A 9,541-nucleotide genomic window follows, 5' to 3' on the forward strand; every position below is an offset into this window, starting at 1 on the left:
ACAGCACTCGCTGTCTCAAGAGGGCACGCAGCATCCTACGGACTGCACACACCCAGGACACCGGGTGTTTAAGCTGCTGCCGTCTGGCAGGAGGTTCAGGCTGCTGAGTCCCGAACGAATAGACTCAAGGACAGCTTTTACAACAGGGCAATAGCCCTAGTCAATGCAAATAGCTAAACTTGACTGGCTACCTACCTGGACTTACCGTTAACAACGGTAAAAACAGTAATAATAATAATAATATTTTATTTATAACAAGGTGCAATAATAATTAATGTGCAATAATAACAGTAATACAAATACACTTCTTCTTCTTCTTCTTTTTAACTAAGTTATTATACTGTGTTGTGTTGTTTGTGTTGCGTTGTGATGTGTCGTATCGTGTCATGTTGTGTTGTGTTACATGGTTGGTTGTTGCCGACGTAGGACAGTTTTCCAATTTCATTGTACTAGTGTACTATGTATGACTGTGCAATGACAATAAAGAGTTATCTTATCTTATCTTATCTTATCTTATCTTATTAACCAAACCATTTTGTATGTCAATGTTTCTGGTGAGCATGACACGAGCTCCTTCTGCAACTTTCAGTGTGTCTGGTAACTCATTTTTACCTCCTTTGAATGGTCTGTCTTGTAGTGCCATTCTGCCAGTTCTAGGATCTTTTCTATAATCATCTGCATGGATGTCAATGATATGAGTATGGAGCAGAGCCAGTGTTGCAGAGTTGTGTGCATCCACTTCTTTATTAGTTGCAAAAATGTGCAACGCATCAGTCGGACAATGGCTGGTTCAGTTATGGCCTGTGACAACAAATTTCTATCTGCTTCGCAAAGCTCATCCAACTTTCCTTTCACACGAATTCTGTTCAGCATCTCAGCAAAGACAACATCATCTTTCTGACGCATAATCTCAGTCAGAGTGATCATCTGAAAATGCTCCCGCCACAGGTCAATCTCAGACGGGTCGTGCACACAGAGAGGTTTAGACTGTCGCACTGGGGGTAGCTGATAGAAGTCTCCAACAGCAATGACTGACATGCCTCCAAAGGGTCTCCGAGTCCCTTTGATCTGTTTGAGTCTTGCATCTACATATGCAAAGAGATGTCTTGACACCATAGACACTTCGTCAATGACGATTATTTCAGCATTCAAAAGTTCTGATCTGACTTCATCCAGCTGATTGCCAAGTCCCTGAATGGGAGGTTTTAAGCTTCTCGGGAGCTTGAGAAGAGAATGCAGTGTTGTTCCAGAAATGTTAAATGCTGCAGTCCCAGTGAAAGCAGTTAACAGGACAGTGGGTTTTGATATATCAACGTCGTCTGAATGTCTGGGCACTTTGCTCAGTATCTTAGATGCTTCTGAGTAGATGCATTTGATAAGATGTGATTTTCCTGTTCCAGCACCACCATTAATATAAAAGAAAAACTGCTCTGGATTTAGAGCACAGACTCTTTTAATGCACCAGTCTCTAACTGCATAAAATATGCAGGCTTGCTTCTTATTCAGATTCTGAAACATCTGACGTAACAATGTGGGATCAATAGCAGGGGGTTCCCTGATGGCTCTGACTTCTGTTGAAGCATCAGCCTGACGGCTGTAGTCGGGCACATCTTCCTGTTCATTTTCATTATCTCGCTCTCTTTCTTGTTCAACAAGTGGCAACCTTACGAGATCTGATTCAGGTGCCAGATTACACCATTCATCAGTCACACCTCTGTTCTGCTCATATTCCTCAACAGCGCTCTCGATCTCCTCACTGTTTTTCTCATATTTCTCTCTGTTTCTTTTGACAATGTGTTGCACGTATTCAAGACGGTCAGTACCTGGTAGCTGTACACAGCCAGCACCATAGAAAGCCTGATAGGTTGGCAAAGATGGCGTTTTCAGTTCGTGGTCTGAACGATGAGGAAGGTACAGTTTAAGCAGTCTTCCGTAATATTGCTCTGGATGTTTTTCTTGTGAGCAGCGGTGAAATCTGATGATAGCAGGCTTATCGTTTTTGCGCCTTTGCACAAATCCCATCTCATTGAGAAGGGGCAAAACATCTTTACCTTTTGTCTGTTGGCCATAGACAATCCTGCAAGTAGCAGCAAAGTCTGCCATGCACATCTCCTCATACTCTGGTGTTTCAGGTCTGGCTTTGTATTTGTCATTCAAAGATGTCATCCAAACATTGGAAGACTCAGGTGTTGTGTTGTCCAGAACTGACAGGGGACGACTCATTTTCACAGGATTATCATCAGTTGGAATGAATATTACAGCACGTGAACATTGCTTCATGTGAAGACCACATGCACGAGCAACACACTCCTGTGCACTGATCTCTCGCTTCTTTGAATATGCCTGCATGACGGCTCTCATTTCATCGCACTCATTTACACTGTCCTTATGGGAGTTCTCAATGACAGTTTTCAGGTACTCAGATAGCCCGCCTCTTTTTTTGATATATATTTCATTAAATAATTTGCTGTGCCGAAAGCATCTAGAACAAAGCTTATGTCGATATTACTGTTCCAGGCTTCAAGCAGATGTGGATTATAGCCGTTTATCCAAGAGTCTTTTGGATCACGCTTTAGTATGATCGTACTCCTCGTGTTCATTTTATTCAGGTATCGCTCATATTCTGCATGCGTCAACTTGCATCTTGCCAAGAGCTGCTCTAAACTCATGGAAGGAGTTTCAGGTTCATTCAGCAGCTGGTTCAGTGGTCTGAGCTTGTTCTTTGCTGTTTCTACCTCCAGTTCATCATCCTCACTGGGTCTTGTGATCATTGTCTCATTGCAGGGTGGTTTAGGAAAACCAAAACGGCACCCGGAGCTTAAACTCCTAAAGCACGTCTTCGTGTGGTTCTTACTGTGTTTTTGCACTTCTGTTACTTTCTTGTACAGTTCAGGTTGTTTATGTGGATCAGGCAGCTGAGCTGTGATGTATTTGTTTATAAAATCAACAACAGTTTGATCATCATCCTCCTCAAACACAGGAGCACCTTCTACCCACAGGAGACAGTGTATGTGTGGCTTCCTCTGTGCTGAAACTCGACTCTGTAAAAGTAGTCAATGACTTTGCCAAGTGGCTCTGCAGGAGATAAGAGTAAATCTCTAAATAATGCTTCAACTCTCTTGTCAAACATGCGCATTGTTGTTACAGGATTGCTTCTCAGGATGTCACACTTTGCTGACCAGTCGAGACCTTCAAAATTCACTTGTTCACCTTGCTGCCTTGTTATTGCCTCAATCACTTCAGGCCAGCGCATTTCAGCAGCTGAAAATGTGCAAAAGAACGTGGGAGTTCCCAACTGTCTGATCATGGCAAAAAGATCTCTTGTTGTTTTCTCCCAATAGGCTGGGGTTCCTCTCAGAGGCTGCATGAATCTCACTGCGTCTTTATTTCGCACCAGTTTCTCCACCTCATGTTTATCTTGTAACATACCTGAGGTTATTTTTCTCCCATCTCTGGTCAGAGGCTTTGCCTTTCTTAACTGTATTGTCATGCTGGAAGTAGCCAAGTGTATTTCAGTCACAAACTGTGCAAAGAACAAATAGTTTGTGTCTTTGGCAAAACGATCATCAATGCAGAAAAGCCTTGATTTGAAATACCCACTGGGGGATACTTTGATCAGCCTTCTTTCATCAAGTGTGTTTTGGCCTGTAGGAAACTGGACAGGGAAGGCCATGGCCTCCAGTTTAGGTGTTTTGAAAAAACTTATTGGATTGTTTCGCTCTGCAGGAGAACAGAGTAGATTCCTTCACTGAAACATAATATCTCCTCAGCCACATCAGGGGGCTGCAAACAGGACTCGAGTGCAAAACCACCATTAGTCAGCCCATCTTCTTGCTCTGAATCATCTCTCATCTGTTCACGTGGTTGTTCACCATCACAGGATAACATGTCAATATCCTGTTCATTTTTATTTTGTGCTTCACTCAGTGCATTTTTCTCACAGCTGTCAATTTCCATTAAATCAGCCTCATCATAATCGTCCTCATTCATGTTTTCATCATCATCCTCCTCATCATCTTCATCAGGAAGTGTTGGATCACACAGCTCAGCATCATCTCTGATGCTCACATCCTTATACTGTGGATGAATCTGCTTCAGTTTATGCAGTGCTTGCACAAGTTTAGACCAGCTCACAGTCTGAAACAGCTGATGACCTTTGTAAGACAAGCGTCTCTTCAGTTTAACTCTCATCACCTGAGAATTAATTCTCAATCGAGGCAATGCTTCAACAGTTTCCTGTACCTCTGATGGGACACAGACCACATTTCCTCTAATTGCTCTCTGTTTGCCTTTGGGAAGAGGAATGATCTTGGCAAATGGTATGCACTTGGCTATGAGATGTCTCTCCAGTATGTTGAGATCAGACAGTTCAGGTGGAATATCAGCAAGATCCAGTTTATTGGCAACAGTAAGTGCTGGCATGGATCCATTTTTAAGATGATTGTGGCAGGTGTGACAAATCCACTCTCTCTTTCTCTCATCAGGCACATTGCACTGCTCATTTCTGCAGTTTTCATCACAAACATGAACAAACTTTCCTGTCAAACATGTTGCAACCACATGTGGGTTTTTGACATAATTTGACCTTGTGCAGGGTCGCACTTGGTTTGGAAATGAAGCCTTGAAACACACAGTACATGGGTATGATGGTCCAACTTTGATTTGTGATTTGAACACAGATATGGCCTCGTTGATCACACTGTTGTCACTCTCTTGGGTTTGTCTGTTCACCCATCTGTATTTCCTTTTTATTTTCATGGCACATCTCATGTTGTGCATAATCCTGAATGCAAGATTACTTTGATACCTGTCTCGCATTAGTTGTTTCATTAGTTGTCTGTGTCTTACTCTGAATGCATTGTCACGTGCATAACGCTGAGTCACTCGAGATCTCTGTCTCTCTCTGAATTCTGGGCTCTCTTGATACCTTTTAGTGATATAGCTTTTTTGTTTTTGTCTAAATTCAGCATTGTCACAGTAGCGTCTTTTAATATATTGTTGTTGTTTCTTTCTAAATTCATCGTTCTCGCAGTAGCGTCTTTTAATATATTGTTGTTGTTTCTTTCTTACTGTAGCATTCTCAGAAAAACGTCTTTTAACATATTGTTTTTGTTTCTTTCTGAATTCATCATTTTCACAGTAACGTCTTTTCATGTACTGTTGTTTTTTCTGTCTAACTTCAGGATTGTTTTTATATGCCTCGTTTGTGCAAGATTTTTTCTTTTCTTTGTACTCTTTGTTTGAAGCATACTTTTGTCGTTCTTTGCTTTTTGGTTTTCTTTTCTCTGATTTCTGGGTTTCTCTGATGCCATTAATCTTCTTTTCATTTTGTGCCTTTGTTGTTTATTAACTTTTTTCAGTTTTTGTAAAACTATATCAGAAAGATCACAGGCAGCAACATTTGTTATTGCAGCATTTGATTGACATGAAAAAGCATCATTCGATGGAAAAAAATTTAATTCACTGCATAGTGCTTCAGTTGGTATATTAGGAGGTTCATTCTGATCTTCATATGATGTGAACTGAGTCATGTGGACTTCTTTTTGTTTCACCAGTGGCGCACAAATGGACATTTGACAAAAGATGTTCTCAGTCAGATCAGTGGTTGTGTTTCTCCTTGGAGTAGAGGGGTTTGCTTCATCAACAGTTGTATCAGAGTGAGTAGGTGCCACAGCAGTGGCAGCTGTTGGTCTGCAGACTGTGTCTCTGATAGTATCACTTAGGTTGACTGTGCTCATACTGTAAAACTGCACAGGCTTCAGCTCATAGTTACAAGAAGGTGATATCTCCATCATTTGATAAGAATCTTGTAGCCTCTTAATCATGTCACTGAGGAGTGTAAATCTCAGCATCACAGCTGTACCACGATTACGTGACTGTAGTAATAGAGAAAGACCACTGGGTGTTCTGGAGTGTGGATCAAAGAAACCATATTTGCCTGATGTGGATCTGAACACTGCGATACACAATCCACTCATAATCAATAAGGCATACTGCACATCTGACAACAGGCAGCTCAGTCCTGCTTCTAAGCTGAGAAAGGTATCTACTGCTTCCTCTGGAGGTTCTTCAAATGTCCCATACCGGGAAGGCTGTGTCATGTCGACATGATACATAGACCTGCGAGCATAAACTTTGTCAGGCAGCTCATCGGTTGCCAAATGAATACTCTTGGGGAATCTTTTCTTTGCCTCTTTGTACATCACATCACCTTTATCCAAGACCAGATTAAGGTCAGCTGTAGTCATTTTTTCATTCTCATGAAGGAATGCAAGAAATGTGAGTGAATTACATGTGCACTGCTTGTTTCTGGAGTCTCCATATTTAGGATGTGCCTGGCTGTGAGATGCACAGACATGTGTTACAGAGGGCTGGTTTTCAAGGTTCACTCTTTCTGCATGAGATGGTCCTCCCACATCACTGTGACAGCCTCTTTTCAAAAAATCAGCATAACCCACCTGTGGGGCACTTGACACCTCATGTTGTTCATTAAATTCATGCTGCAGTCCACTCTTTACAGCATCAGCATAGCATACCTGTTGTACATGTGCAGGAACATGTTGACCTGCCTGTTTGACACTGTCAGAATTGGTCTTTGCAGACACACTGTCTTCTGCAGAGCTCTGAGGAAAATCAAACTCAGCCTGTTCACATATTGGTACACTGTGAAACTCATAGAACTTCTTCCAGCGTTGTTTTGCAGCTTGTGACTTTTTCTGCTTCCTTGGCATTTTCACACACCTGCAAGTGTTTCTTAGTCTTCAGAAAATATGTTCACAAGATAAGAGTGGCACACACCAGGAGATGTTGTCTTTGTTTTTATATTTCAGTTTTTATTTGTCTGAAACAGTTGTCTTTCGTTTGACAGTTTGTTCTTCAGTCGAGAGAATATTATGCACTCTCTTTATTGGCTTGGCACAACTTAGCAGCAAGCCCAAAATGAAAAACAGGTAGAGAGAAAATCTAGAAGAGACAACAGGCAGAGCAGGAGACACACGGCTGGGAAATCACAATCAAACCGTGAATTAGAGTTTTCTTTGTTTGTTCAGTTTGTTCTCAGGTAGAGGCAATATATGCACTCTTTATTGCTTTAATGGCTTGGCATTTTTCAGCAGCAAGCCAAGAGTGAAAAACAGGTAGAGAGAAAATTTAGAAGAGAGAACAGGCAGAGCAGGAAAGACACGGCTTTGAAATCAAACCGTAGAGTTTTCTTTGTTTGTTCAGTTTGTTCATAGGTTGAGGCAAAATATGCACTCTTTATTGCTTTATTGGCATGTGCATTTTTCAGCAGCAAGCCAAAGAGTGAAAAACAGGTAGAGAGAAAATTTAGCAGAGAGAACAGACAGAGCAGGAGAGACACGGCTTTGAAATCAAACCGCAATAAGATTCTTGGTTTGGCAAAATTTCTCACAAACCACAGGGTGAAATACAGATGGAAAGAAGGCAGAGACAACAGGTGCAGTAGGACAGAGGATAGAGGGGTTGGGGGTTGGGATGTGAGAGAGAAGACTGGAGATCTGGTCCTTGTTCTTCTTCTGCACACTGTGAACAAAACACAAGAAAAAAAAATAATTTTATTAAAATGATATCACATGGTAATTGTATGAACTAATTGTGACTACTGAAAAAGGACAAAACAAATATTCAAGCTAAACTGTTGTCGGCTGCCATGTGCAAAAAGTTGCATAATTGGGCACTTTTTAAAAGAATAAATGTTTAATTAAATTCAGCAATAATGTTTTAAATACAAATAATCATCATGAATCATTAACTAATCACATGTAGTGGGACTACAGAAATGTACGAAAAAATATTTTAGCCCAATTGTTAAGCTGCACTTATGTGTATTTTTATAAAATTGTGTTTAAAGGGTCTAGCACAAAGATTGAACCCATCACTTTACAGCTTATATTAGTCAGATTATTTTTTTATTTGGTCTACTTCTCTTACAGTATGTGCACACCTACCAGGCAAAGCACAGGTGTCAGTCAAGTTCCTGAAAGTGTAAGACGAGAAATAATATGTTAATTGTGTGTACAGTGTTATCAGACTAACAGAAATACAAAGCCCACACGACATGATACACTGAACTTATAGTCAGCAGGGTAATTATAGAGTAATATAGCACACCAGCTGATACAGCAGCCATTTTATAATTCAAACTAATTAACTGAAGTATTTCCACTTATGTAAGGCTACTGTTAGACTGTTACTAGCCTTAGCATTGCTGCTAGCGGTAGCATTCCTGCTAGCGTTAGCACTTCAGTTAGTGTTAGCACTGCTGCTAGCGCTAGTACTCTTATTGTTAAAACTGAGCCACAATGGCACTAATAAAGCTCATTTGTTACTTTTGTCTCACTGACCGCCAATAAATATCACAGGAATATCACAGGAATATTCTTTTTTTCAGTTAACAACTGCTAAAGCTAGTGTTAGCACTATAGCTAGCGTTAGCATTGTTGCTAGCATTAGCATTGACGCTAGCATTAGCATTGAAGCTAGCGTTAGCACTGCTACTAACAGCAAAAGTCATAAAGCACTCTTACTGTTAAAACTGAGCCACAATGGCAATAATAAAGCCCATTTGTTACTTTTGTCTCACTGACCGCCAATAAATATGACAGGAATATCACAGGAATATTCTTTTTGTCAGTTAACAACTGCTAAAGCTAGTGTTAGCACTATAGCTAGCGTTAGCATTGTTGCTAGCATTAGCATTGAAGCTAGCGTTAGCACTGCTGCTAACAGCAAAAGTCATAAACCTATATAAATGATAGCGAAGGTTATTCTTTTTTTGCTTTCTTTATTCTTTGAACTCTGTTGAACTTTAAAAAGACTTGATATGTGAGTTTAAATGTCAAACATGTATTTTTACCATCATAAAAATAAAACAGTGCTATACTGAGTGTATTGTACTTACCACAGCAGAGAGCAAAGCGGAATGACGACAGTGGTACAGTGATGAGTTAAAGACCGATGAGGCGTTCAGGTGGTGCTTGGAAATTTGAGCATCAGTTTGAACAACAATATTGAGCATAAACATTTCTCTGTCATACAGAGACAGAGAAAAAAAATACACAAGCCTCATCAGGATACAAATTGATACTTTTTCCTGAGTATAAGCGAATGAGTGACATACAGAGAAAGAGGGCAACTGGCATTAAACGAGCAAATAAAAAGTATGTCATCTTGAACTGTTTTATGGGTTTTATTTTAAGACTACTTTGTTTTTAGTCTGTATAGTTTATCTCCCCACGAATACACTCATAGATATTAAATGAGAATAGATTATTTAAAATGTGGGAAAATCCACTACAGACAGGTAGATGCTGTGAGCTTTAATGATCCAGTCAGAAATTATTTTATTAATTAATTATTAATTAATTTAAAGTCATCAACTGACTCCAACTGCCCAGATCTAAAAAAAAAAAACCTGTGTGCAGAAGACAAGTCCACCAATACACAATCAGCTTGAATTTAACAGGCCAATGAGAATGCTCTATTCAGTTGGCCTATACTAACTACTGACATACTGTTAATC

General features: G+C 40.2%; 1 long non-coding RNA gene across 1 annotated transcript; it reads right to left on the reverse strand.

The window, feature by feature from the left end:
- Window positions 1-7,478: 7,478 nt before the first annotated feature.
- LOC109198800 (uncharacterized) lies at window positions 7,479-9,102 on the reverse strand. The gene is made up of 3 exons (XR_002059419.2): window positions 8,921-9,102; window positions 7,968-7,996; window positions 7,479-7,542 (listed from the first exon to the last, which is right to left on the reverse strand). It is a non-coding gene; the product is annotated as an uncharacterized LOC109198800 (long non-coding RNA).
- Between the last annotated feature and the right edge of the window lie 439 nt (window positions 9,103-9,541).

The sequence above is a fragment of the Oreochromis niloticus genome, unplaced genomic scaffold (assembly GCF_001858045.2).
Source record: "Oreochromis niloticus isolate F11D_XX unplaced genomic scaffold, O_niloticus_UMD_NMBU tig00007420_pilon, whole genome shotgun sequence".
NCBI classification, from domain to species: domain Eukaryota; kingdom Metazoa; phylum Chordata; class Actinopteri; order Cichliformes; family Cichlidae; genus Oreochromis; species Oreochromis niloticus.